Source organism: Puma concolor, chromosome A2 (genome assembly GCF_028749965.1).
Source record: "Puma concolor isolate L17-30 chromosome A2, mPumCon1.1.hap2, whole genome shotgun sequence".
In the NCBI taxonomy this organism is placed as follows: domain Eukaryota; kingdom Metazoa; phylum Chordata; class Mammalia; order Carnivora; family Felidae; genus Puma; species Puma concolor.
Window position 1 is genome coordinate 168,802,340 of NC_141668.1, and position 11,949 is coordinate 168,814,288.

At 55.2% G+C, this 11,949-nt stretch overlaps 1 long non-coding RNA gene across 2 annotated transcripts; it reads right to left on the minus strand.

Annotated features, from left to right (window-relative positions):
* Positions 1-304: 304 nt before the first annotated feature.
* Positions 305-6,856, minus strand: LOC147583852 (uncharacterized). 2 transcript variants are annotated; one of them, XR_015248569.1, is made up of 3 exons: positions 6,129-6,856; positions 1,708-1,930; positions 305-745 (listed from the first exon to the last, which is right to left on the minus strand). It is a non-coding gene; the product is annotated as an uncharacterized LOC147583852 (long non-coding RNA). The 2 variants fall into 2 exon arrangements; XR_015248568.1 differs by having other exon boundaries at positions 305-714; positions 6,129-6,641.
* Positions 6,857-11,949: the final 5,093 nt, after the last annotated feature.

Consider the following 11,949-nt stretch of genomic DNA (forward strand, 5'->3'; position numbering starts at 1 on the left):
TAAAAACTTAAAAAAAAAAAAATGATCTGGCCCCAAATGTCAGCCCTGCTGAAGAGGAAAGGCCCTCGGCTGGGGAAATCCATGGGGGCAGGTGGCTGCCAAGCCCCGGGGTTGGGTCTGAGGGCCCCTTACCCAAGTCAGGGCCTGTCCCTCCTACACTCACAGCCTTCCAGGGCAGACGTCAAAGTCCTCCGGGCATATGGCCTGCACATCGGGCCCATGTCACATCCATGACCATCAGTCACCAGCACCTGACCTCCCCTACATTCTGTCCTCCCCGCAAATAAAACTCCAGGATGCCTCGTTAAATTTGAATTCCAGAAGGACAGTAATAGTTTAGCATAAGTACGTCCCATTGCCGTATTTGGGATATACTTAGGCTTAAAAAAAATCATGCGTTGTTTATCTGATATTCTGGTTTAACTGGGTGTCCTGTATCTTATCTGGCAATCTGCTTCCTCAAGCAACCAGGAGACTCTGAATACAAATCAGGCACTTCGGTCCCTTGGGTCCCCTTGGCACTCACCCTGGCCCACCAGGCTCCGCGCGGCCAGGAACGAAGGAACGACTTCCCTGATGTCACGCCAGATTCTTATTCTTCTCCCCCTTCTCAGATCTTTGGCTTCTGTCTTCTTCAAAGCCACATCATCCATACCTCCTCTTTCAGGAAGCCTTCCAGACATACCAGGCAGCACCTCTCACCCTCCTCGGGTCCTGAAATATGGGTGACCGTCAAGCGTCATTTCTGCAGGCGATAAGTGCAAATAATAACAGAAATGATGGGGACAATAATAAGACCCTGGCAAGGACTGGCTCATTTTCCATCAGGGTTTCCTACTTCCTCCTGGGCACATGGCTGGACTACATTTCCCAGTACCCCTTGCAGTTAGGTGTGGCCACGTGATTGGCCTGGCCAATGGGAGGTAAGATGATCATGGCCAATGGCCCTGTGACTGATCTGGTTAAGCGACGGAAGTCACTTCAGGGCCAGATCCACGCTACAAACTTGCCATGGAACCTTGTTCTCTCTCTCCCCTTTTGCCAGCTGCTTGCAGAGGAGTGTTTGGAGGGGTGCTGCCCCAGGACACTTGATTCGCGCTTGATTGGTGCAAACGCAAGGAATAAAACTTTATGGAATAAACAACAAATAACAATAAATACATAACAAGTAGAAATTTGCTTATTCCAGCCATTGGTGTACCCTAGGATTTCTCCGCGTCTGCTACTCTGATTTTTTTTGTAATGTTTAGTTTTTGAGAGAGAGAGAGAGAACAAGCAGGGGAGGTGCAGGGGGGGTGGGGACAGAGAATCAGAGGCAGGCTCCGCGCTGTGTCGGCACAGAGCCTGATGCAGGGTTCAAACTCACAAACCCGTGAGATTGTGACCTGAGCCGAGGTCGGCCGCTCCACCGACCGAGCCGCCCAGGCGCCCCTAGTCTACTCTTATCATACAAGTAGCTATATTTATGGAGGCCTTTGGACATTTGGGGGGCATGGACTCAATGTGGCCACAGCCAAACCTGTCACGTCACCTTCTCCCCACCCTGCACCGCCGGTTCAGTCCTCAGCTCCCACGTGGATGAAGTTACCTGAGTCGCTTCTTCCCCCAAATTCTGTTTGTTTTACTTCTTCAGCAACTCTGTTAACCTGCCCACTTCTCTCCATCTCCCCTGTCACCACCCGAATCCAGGCCACCATCAGTGCTTACGTGGATGACTGCAGTGGCTGCTTCCCAAGGGGGCGTACGTTCACCTCTGCCGTTTCGTCCATTGTCCACACGGCAGGCAGAGAGAGAGCCTCTCAAAACGGAATTGTGATGACCGGAGAAGCCCCGCCCACATGGCTCTCGGCTGGAGGCTTTAGTTCCTCGCCACCTGGGCTCCTTGGGTGTTCTCGAAACACGGCAGCTGGCTTCCTCCAGAGTGAGTGATCTGAGAGAGAGCAGGGAGGCCACGGTGACTTTTGTGACCGAGTCTCAGAGTGTTGGACACAATCGCTTCTGCCACATTTTGTTTGTAAGAAACAGCGCACTCGGTCCAGCCCACACTCACAGGGAAGAGAATTAGGCTCCACTTTTGTAAAGGAGTGTCGGGGTGCCTGGGGGGCTCAGTCGGTTAAGCATCCGATTTTGGCTCAGGTCATGATCTCGCGGTCCGTGAGTTCGAGCCCCGCGTCGGGCTCTGTGCTGACGGCTCCGAGCCTGGAGCCCGCTTCCGATTCTGTGTCTCCCTCTCTCTCTGACCCCTCACTGCTCATGTTCTCTCTCTCTCTCAAAAATAAACATAAAAAAAAATTTTTTTTAAATAAAGGAGTGTCAAAACACTATGGAGGGGCGCTTGGGTGGCTCAGTTGGCTAAGTGCCTGACTCTATTTCAGCTCAGGTCATGATCTCACGGTTTGTGAGTCTGAATCCCAAGTCGGGCTCCATGCTGACAGTACGGAGCCTGCTTGGGATTCTCTCTCCCACTCTCTCAAAATAAATAAATAAATAAACTTAAAAAAAGAAAACATTTGTGGATGTTTTTTGTTTGTTTGCTTCTTTTTTTTTTTTTTAACTTTAAAATTTTTTTTTTCAATGTTTTTATTTATTTATGGGACAGAGAGAGACAGAGCATGAACGGGGGAGGGGCAGAGAGAGAGGGAGACACAGAATCCGAAACAGGCTCCAGGCTCCGAGCCATCAGCCCAGAGCCTGACGCGGGGCTCGAACTCGCGGACCGCGAGATCGTGATCTGGCTGAAGTCGGACGCTTAACCGACTGCGCCACCCAGGCGCCCCTAACTTTAAACTCTACACCCGACACGGGACCTGAACTCATGACCTGGAGAGGAAGAGTCACATGCTCTACAGCCTGAGCCAGCCAGGCATCCCTTTGGGCGTGTTTTTAAAAACCACATTCCTCTGGGGCGCCTGGGTGGCTCAGCCGGTTAAGCGTCTGACTTTGGCTCAGGTCATGATCTCACAGTTCGTGAGTTCAAGCCCCACGTCGGGCTCTGTGCTGACAGCTCAGAGCCTGGAGCCTGCTTCAGATTCTGTCTCCCTCTCTCTCTCTGCCTCTCCCCCACTCGCACTCTGTCTCTCTCTCTCTCAAAAATAAATAAAAACATTAAAAAAAAATTTAAAAACCACATTCCTCAACCAATCGCTTGACCAATTCCATTGGGTCCACCTTTAATATCCTTCTAGACTCTTCCTCTTTCCATGATCACACCCTGGCACAGCAGCTGGAGGGTCCACCGATGGATGAACTGATAAACAGGTGTGGTCCATTCATACAATGGAATATTACTCAGCCTTAAAGAGAAAGGAAATCCTGAAACATGATGCACCATCAATAAACACGGAGAACGTTATGCTAAGTGAAGTAAGTCAATCAAAAAGGACAAGTCCTGGGGCGCCTGGGTGGCTCAGTCAGTTAAGCGTCCGACTCTTGATCTCAGCTCAGGGCATGATCTCGAGGTTTGTGAGTTCGAGCCCCGAGTCGGACTCTGTGATAAAGGCACAGAGACTGTTTGGGATTCTCTCTCTGTCCCTCTCTCACTTGCACACGCGCGTTCTCTCTCTCTCAAAGAGAGAGATTAAAAAATTTCAAAAAAGGACAAATCCTGCATGATCCCACTCACGGGGGTCCCTAGAGGAGCCCAGTCCACAGAGACAGAGAGTAGATGGTAGGAGCCCAGGGTGGGGCAGGGGGCGGGGAGTCAGTGTTTCATGGGGACAGAGTCTCAGTTTGGGGAGATGAGAAAGTTCTGGAGAGATATGGTGGGGGGTGGTTGCACAATAGTGTGAATACACTTAATGCCACTGAGCTGTGCACGAGCTGCGCACTTAAAATGGCTAGGATAAATTACAGTAAATTTTATGTTGTGTGTATTTTACTACCATTGAATTTTTTGTAATAATAACAATGCCCAAGGGGCACCTGGGTGGCTCAGTCAGTTGAGGGTCCAACTTTTGATCTCAGCTCAGGTCTTGATCTCGGGCTTGTGAGTTCGATCCCCGTGCTGGGTTTTGCACGGGGCATGAAGCCTACTTAAAAATAATGGGACACCTGGGTGGCTCAGTCGGTTAAACGTCTGACTTCAGCTTGGGTCATGATCTCATGCTCCATGGGTTCAAGCACCGCATCGGGCTCTGTGCTAACAGCTCAGAGCCTGGAGCCTGCTTCAGATTCTGTGTCTCCCTCTCTCTCTGCCTTGCCCCCGCTCACACTTTGTCTCTCTCTCTCTCTCTCTCTCTCAAAAATAAAATAAACATTAAAAATTTTAAATAATACTCAAGCCTTTTTTTTTTTTTTTTTAGGGTTTATTTTTGAGACAGAGACAGAGAATGAGCAGGGGAGGGGCAGAGAGCGAGGGAGACACAGAATCCGAAGCAGGCTCCAAGCTCCAAGCTATCGGCACAGAGCCCAACGCGGGGCTCGAACCCATGAACTTTGAGATCACGACCTGAGCCGAAGTTGGACACCCAACCGACTGAACCCCCCAGGCGCCCCTATAATACCCAAGCTTTACATGGTCCTCACTGTGCCCCAGGCACCAAGCCGAGCTGTGGACTGCTTCGCTTAATCCTCTCCATCATCTGTGAATCAGGACAACAGCCATCAAGGGTCATCACTGCCCCCATTTCACAGACCAGGCAGCAGAGGCTCAGAGAAGGGCAGGGGGGCGCCCAGGCTCACAAAACCAGGATGAGATCCCCTAACCACCGCTCAGCAGCGCGTCGGCTTAGGAGGAAGGGACGCATCTCAGAGATGCAGAGCTGAGGCAGGTGACCGGCTGGCCAGCGGCCCTCAGCATCAGTGAGTGGCCAAGCCGAGATGGGGACCCAGGGTGGTCTGAGCCCGTCCTGGGGGCTGGGGGTGTGAGTCCTCATTTACATCTCCCCTGGGCACCAGCGCCCTTTCCTGTAAAGCTTACAGGGCATCATGGAAGCAGCCAGGAATGGCGGTGCCCGAGCAGGGCTGGGAGTCTGAACCACAGGCTCTCCGGACGTGGGCTTTCTCATCTGTACAATCTGTAAGGAATTATCACACTTAAAATAATGTGACTACTGATGATCGCCATGACGGCTTTTAAATGTGAATTGTTATCACTCACCGTGGCACAACTTGACACGTGGGGCTGGATCACTCTCTGTGGGGGCTTCCCTGGGGACTGTGGGGGCTGGGCAGCATCCCTGGCCCCACCCCCTCCACGCCGGGAGCACCCCGAGTAGGAACAACTGCAAATGTCTCCAGACACCCCAAGTGGAGGCAGAATCCCTGAGAGTTCTGAAGGCAGCATTGCCCCAGGTGGCAAAGCCCCTGTCCGCGTTATAGGGTCGGAAGTCTATGTGGAGTTCGTGTATCTGATACAGTCAATGCTAATGAGGTTCCCAGCTCTGCTATTTATATGCTGTGTGACCTTGGCTGAGTCACTTCCGTCTCTGAGCCGCAGTATCCCCACCTGTAAAACTCGAGTTCATCATTCGTCCCTCCTTCCCAAAGGTGCAGGATTAAACAGCCTACGTCTATAAACGCGTCGGCCGAAGTAAGCACTCACCCCCCCAGATACTGTTGTCACCGCAGCTGGGGGCTTCTGGAAGATTCTGATGCACAATGGCGGCGGGGCTCCTGCCCCCTCCCCGCCGCCATCGGCTGCCTCCCCTCTGGGCCCCAGATTCAGGAGACCACACAGGCGGGCGTTGGGAACACTTCCTGTGCGGTGGCCTGTGGTACCCACTGGGACAGGTGGGCCAACGGGAGAACACAGCTGGGACCGCCCCACTTCCTGCCCCGGGGGGAGGTGCTTCTCACGTTCCTTCGCCCCCACCCCCAAAATAACACCCCCCACCCCCCAGGAACCCAAGCCACTGCACCAGCTGCAGCCTCCAACTCAGGGGACATAGGACAGGCGGGGCCCGGCAGCTGCCACCACGGAGCCTGCCCCGCTGGGAATGTCCTCCCCCCCTGCTGCTGCCACCTCCGGCATTCCGATCCCAAGGGGGTGACCTGGCCTCCCCCGTGTCCAGGACATGTGAGCCCTGAGCGGGCAGGGGGGCTGGGGGGGGTTGCTCTTTTGCCGTCCTGGGTGACAGGAGACCCTCTCTGGCCGGAACCCCCAGATCCCAGGTGCCTCCACTCCTCACCTCAAGGGACTGTTCGAGGGGGAAGGGGCCGGTTGCCAGGACAACAGCCCCCCACCTCTGCCTGTGGACAAAGGGGCAGCCGGGAGAGCCAAGAACGGGGTGTTCTTTCCCCACCAACGTGACTGGCACATCCTGGCAGCTGACGCTTGGCGGGCCAGGCCCTGAGCTGCTGGGCCTGGCCACCCCAGACAAGGCCACTCAGTGTAGGGGCAGCAGGGGGTGGCTGTGGCCCTGAGGGATCTAGTTCCTGGTCAACCGCCCCTAGGCCTCCGTCCTTCCGGCACATTCTGACGAGGAAGTCAGCCCGCTCTGCCTGCAGGACTTCACAGAAAGGCCAGGGGGCCTCAGATGTCTGGCTCTGAGCTGGACGGGCCACCAGAGCTGGGTGCAAAGAGGCCACACGGAGCCCTTCCCTCTGCTGGGACCCCTGGCCTGGCATTCTGGGGTTGGCGGTGCCCAGTGGGACCCGACCGGCCCGGGAGGGGCCGGCCCAGGGGACAGTGGCTCTCAGAGCTGCTCCCCTCCCCCCAAGCCCGTACCTCCGTGCAGGGGACAGCGGGCAGCTGGCGCCATGAGGGCGGGGGGGGGGGGGGGGGCGGGGACAGGCCAGGGCCTGCATGTTAAAAGACCCCCGGTTTCCCGCGGCGAGCCGGCACAAGGAGACAAAACCTTGCCTTCTGGCCATCGGGCCACAGTTGGTCAGACCGTCCAGCCACTGGCTGGAGCTGCGTCGCTGGGGAAGACGTAGGCAGGGCTGCTGCGGCTGGGGTGTGGCTCCCAGGAAAAATACAGGACGCGCAGCGAAACTAACATTTCTTAGCATGAGTATGTCCCTTACGATATTGGGGTCATACTTATGCTAAAAACTATTCATTGCGTATGTGGAATTCACATTTAACTGGGTATCCTGTAATTTTACTCGATAAATCTGCAACCCACGGGCTCTCAAAGAGGCAAAACTAAACTCCCCAACGCCCTCCCAAACTCATTCCTCCGCTGGTCCCAGCCCCGGGGAGGGCCTAGGTGGCCTCCGCCCCCCTGGGTCCCTCGCCACAGGCGCGAGTCAACCTCACCTTCTGAACCATGGCCTGTCCACTCCCTGCCGTGGTCTCTCCCACCTACCCCCACCCTCCCCGCAGGCCTGGTCATGGGCCATCAGCTCCCGCCTGCCCTGCCCTCACCCCTGCCTTTCTCTGCCTCTTGAAGACTCCACCCCCCTCCCCAGAGACCTAAACAGGGCCTCCCTCCTCTCAATCCTCCGTTTCAACGATAAAGGCCAAAAGCTTCTGCTTGATGAAGCCCCTTCCTCAGCAGGGCTCCAAGCAACCCCTACTCCTGGTTCCCAGCCCCCTCTCCCAGAAGGCGCCGTGGTTGCCCAAAAGCTTCCTGCTTGTTCAAGACCCCAGCTATGCCCCCACCTGAGTCAGGTGCCCCTCTTCTCCGCCCACAGCCCTCCAGGGCTCCCACCTCCGCCTCTCCCCACCCCACCGGGGTGTAAGCCCAGGTCCTCCCCTAGCCTACCTGCCTCGTCCCCTCCCTCTCTCCCCGCCCTGGATTGCTGTGCTCTGGCCACTTGGGCGGGCCTCTTCACCCTTCTTCCAACACAGCAGTCCAGTGCGGCCCCAGGACCTTTGCACAGGAATTCCTGTTGCCTGGAGTACACCTCATCCGGACGGCCGTTTTCTGTTTCACCACTGTTCAGCAAAGCACACAAGAGGTGTTTAATACACACTTCCTGAATGAGTAATTCATCACGGTGCCTGGAATGTCCTCCTGTATTGCCCTTTCCTCCTTTCTATGACTTCCACCTTTTCTGTAAGACTTCCCTCAAGCAGGTGAGCTCGTCTTCCCCTTCCTGATTTCCTTTATCCATAAGGTGGCCCAAGACATTTTCCAATGCTCCCTCCCACCCGCCCTTGCTGACCATGCTTCAGAACCTTCTGTGGCTCCCTAATGTCCTCAGGGCTCCTATCAGCCTGGCCCTGACCGAACTGTCGGACTTGGTCTCTCTTCCCCGACACCCTGCCCCCACCACATTCTACCCTCCAGCCTCTCGCTCTGCACCTTCACACTCTCTGTTCCCTGTGCCTGGAATACCTCTCCAGTGCCTTCACCTGCCTGACGCTGATTCCTCCTCTCTCTCAGGACTCGGCCTAGACGTTACTTCCTCCTGGAGGCTTCCCAGGACCACCCACAGCCTGGGTCCAGCCCTCCTCTGGGCTCCACTGTGCCTGTGTAGCTCCAACGCGGCCCAATCGCCTCTATTTTTGACCCTTGGGCACCAGAGCCAACTTACTCGTCAGACCCAGGAGACCCAGGACCCATGACACTTTTAAGGGCCCGTGGAAATGGTTCTTTTCAACTTATCTTAAATTCAGAAGAAAAGAATGAATGCAATACCAGTGCAGTTGTAAAAGGTCATTTGCAATATTTTTTTCATGGAGGGAGGGACTCCAAAGTGCCTTAGGGCTGTGAAAGTCTTTTTTTTTTTTTTTAAGTTTATTTATTTTGAGAGAGAGAGAGAAAGAAAGCGTGAGCAGGGGAGGGAGGGGCAGAGAGAGAGAGAGGGAGAGACAGAAGCCCAAGTAGGATCTGCACTATCAGTGCAAAGCCCGATGCGGATGGGGCTCAAACTCATGAACCGCGAGATCAAGACCTGAGCGGAAATCAAGGGTTAGACGCTTAACCCACTGCGCCACGCAAGTGCCCCAGTGCTGTGAAAATCTTAATGCAGCCCTTCTAGTCCCTGGCAAGTGTCTCCCTACTGGGTTACAAGTGCCTTGAAGGCGGTAGAGGCTGAATCCCCAGGGCTGCCGAGCACGAGCCTGGTACACAGCAGGTGCTTCATAATTGTTTGCTGAATGACTGAATATGCAGTGAATCACTAGGTCCTCGCAGCCAGGCCTGACCTGGCTCACACATAATAAGAGATGCTTGATAAATGGATGGATGGATGGATGGATGGATGGATGGATGGAAGGAGGGAAGGGTCAGACTGTGGATGGAGGGGACACCTGGGCCAAGCAGAGACCAATCTGGGACCAGCAGCGCCACCTAGTGGCACAACGCTGGTCTGTCTCTCCTTCCTCTAGACTCGGCGCAAACGAATGGGAGTTTTCCGAGCTTTTCCACTGGAAAGTGTGCCTAGAGAAGAGGAAGGGGAAGCCGGGAGGAGGGGGAGGAGGAGGGGGAGGGGGAGGAGGGGGAGGAGGAGGGGGAGGAGGAGGGGGAGGAGGGGGGAGGAGGGGGAGGGGGAGGAGGAGGGGGGAGGGGGGAAGGAGGGGGAGGCGGGGGAGGCGGGGGGAGGGGGGAGGGGGAGGAGGAGGGGGAGGGGGAGGGGGAGGCGGAGGGGGGAGGGGGAGGGGGAGGCGGAGGGGGGAGGGGGAGGCAGGGGGAGGGGGAGGAGGGGGAGGCGGAGGGGGGAGGGGGAGGCAGGGGGAGGGGGGAGGAGGGGGAGGAGGGGGAGGCGGGGGGAGGAGGGGGGAGGGGGAGGGGGAGGGGAGGGGAGGGGGGAGGGGAGGGGGGAGGGGGAGGAGGAGGGTACATTGAGATCTCAAACAAATTCCGACTACCCATTTCTGGTTTTTCGACCTGGAACATCACCTCTGTGACCCTCAGCTTCCTCATCCAGAAAATGGGGGAAATTAAAGGCAGGCCTTTGAATAATGTAATAAAATAGCTCAGAAAACAGTATGTTTCTCACCTCCCACCCTGGGAATAATCCTGGACAGGTGTTGCCCTCAAGGAGCCCACCCAGGCGAGGAGGTGACAGAGGGAGGACGTGGCTGGGGCAGAGAGAGGGAAGTGAGTTTGGGGGTAGAGTTGTCGCATTTAGCAAAAACAAAAACAGAAAAATAAAAAGGATGCCCAGCTCAGTTTGAATTTCCGGTCAGCAAGGAATCATTTTTGAACGCTGAGTATATCCCAAATAGTGCACGGGATATACTTATACCCCCCAAATGTATTCCTGGTTGCCCAGAAATTCAAATTGAAGTGGACATCCTCTATTTTGTCCGGGAGCCTTCGCCTGGGGGAGACTGAGGAGGTGGGCAGGAAGACTTCCAGGAGGAGGAGGCAGTGGTGCCGAAAAGCGAGCACTAAGCCTCTGGTCGTGTAGCCGCTGCTGGTGGTGCGGTCCCCTCCCCCACCCACATACGCACATGCGCAATGGCCAACGCCCCGACTGCACTGGCGGAGAGCTGAACGTGGGGGTTGAGCACCACACTAGGGAAGAAGGTGGGCATGGCTGTTCTCCTTTCCTTCAAAAGTTGTGCTACCAGACATTACTCCCAGTGACTCTTGAGCTGTGTGACCTTAGACAACTCACTTAACCTCTGTGAGCTTTATCCATCCCAGGACTCTTATCCTGCATTACCCCCTCATCAACTTCCTGGCAGGGCGTCCAACTTACCAAGCATGGTCTGCCTCAGGGCCTTTGAACGTGCTGTTTTCCCGGATCTCTAGGGGGTCTCTCCTTTTCTCCCTCGCTTCTGCATTAAGAGGCCAATCTGGGAGGCCTCCCTTGCCCACCTTATTAAAAATCACACCCCCATTCTCCCATCTTCAGTCCTTTGCTTTTCTCAGTAACACCACCACCCGACCTACTATGTATTTCACTCATTTCTCGTTTATTGTCTGTCTCTGCCACTGGGTGGTGAGTACAATGCTGGGATCTGGATCTGCAGCTCCAGAAAAATGGCTGAGTTAATGAGTAGGAACGCGAATGGGTAGGAAACAAAGGCCAGCAGCCGATGTGAAACATGTAACTGTTGTGGCTGGTTGCTTTAACCCTCGTGGGGTCTCAGACTCACTTGAGAATCTGACGAGCGGCACTTGGTTACTTAGATGCGAACATTCAGTTTCCTGATGTGCAAAAGCCATATGGCGCTGGTGGCCACCATATTGAATGCCACGGAATTCCAGAGCATTCCCAGCGTCCCAGAAAGCTCTACTGCATGGTGCTAGTGTGGTCACTGTTGAAAAACCACAGTCACAGATGCCGATTTGTTTTCTTGTTCTTTCCGAGGCTTCAGAGACGCCACCCCACCCGATGTAGCAAACTTGTGGCTCCTGAGGTGAACACAGCCCCAGTTGGGTTTTGTTTGGTCCAGTGGTTTTTGTAAAAGGCAGAGCACTTTCTTTAGTCTAAAATCTTGGTGGATGTGGGAATCTCTGGGTGGGTGTCCCATAGGGCCACTCTCTGCCATGCTGCCAACGCTTCAGCGGAGGCACTTACTTCCTTCTGGCCCTTGGGACCACGTGAGTTTGAGACTTTGGTTTATAGACCAAGAGGATAAATGATTGGGGGGTGGGGGGGTGGGGTGCAAACAAATCCAAGTGGTTGCTGCTTTAGGGAGGGGTTGATCCAGGAGTCAGAGATCTGGAAGTTGGTCCCTGCACTACCCTTGACCGACCGTTTCTGGGCCTCAGTTTTCTCATCTGTAAAATGGGGATGATAAAGGAACCGTTTGGGAGGATTAAGTGGTACCATGCAGGTCAAGACCGGCAGAAGGCACTCTTTATCTGTTCACCTATGTGGCGAAGGCTCTGTTCACATTGCTGGGTCGAGCTTGGCTCCATCACCTTCTCAGGGTTGGGACTCGGTTCCTGACGCGACGGGGCATCAAACAACGATCTCTGGGGTTCTCACGGCTCCTGGAGAAAAGGGGGGACTGGGGGAGGGGGTGGGGATCCCAGAACCCGGATCGCACCTCCCTGCGCCGAGTTCATAGGATCCCGAGGTCGGGAGGGGCGCCCTTTGCTGGATCAGGCGTCTTCCAAGGGTCGCCCGACTCAGACAGAGGGCGGATCGCGCGCGCGC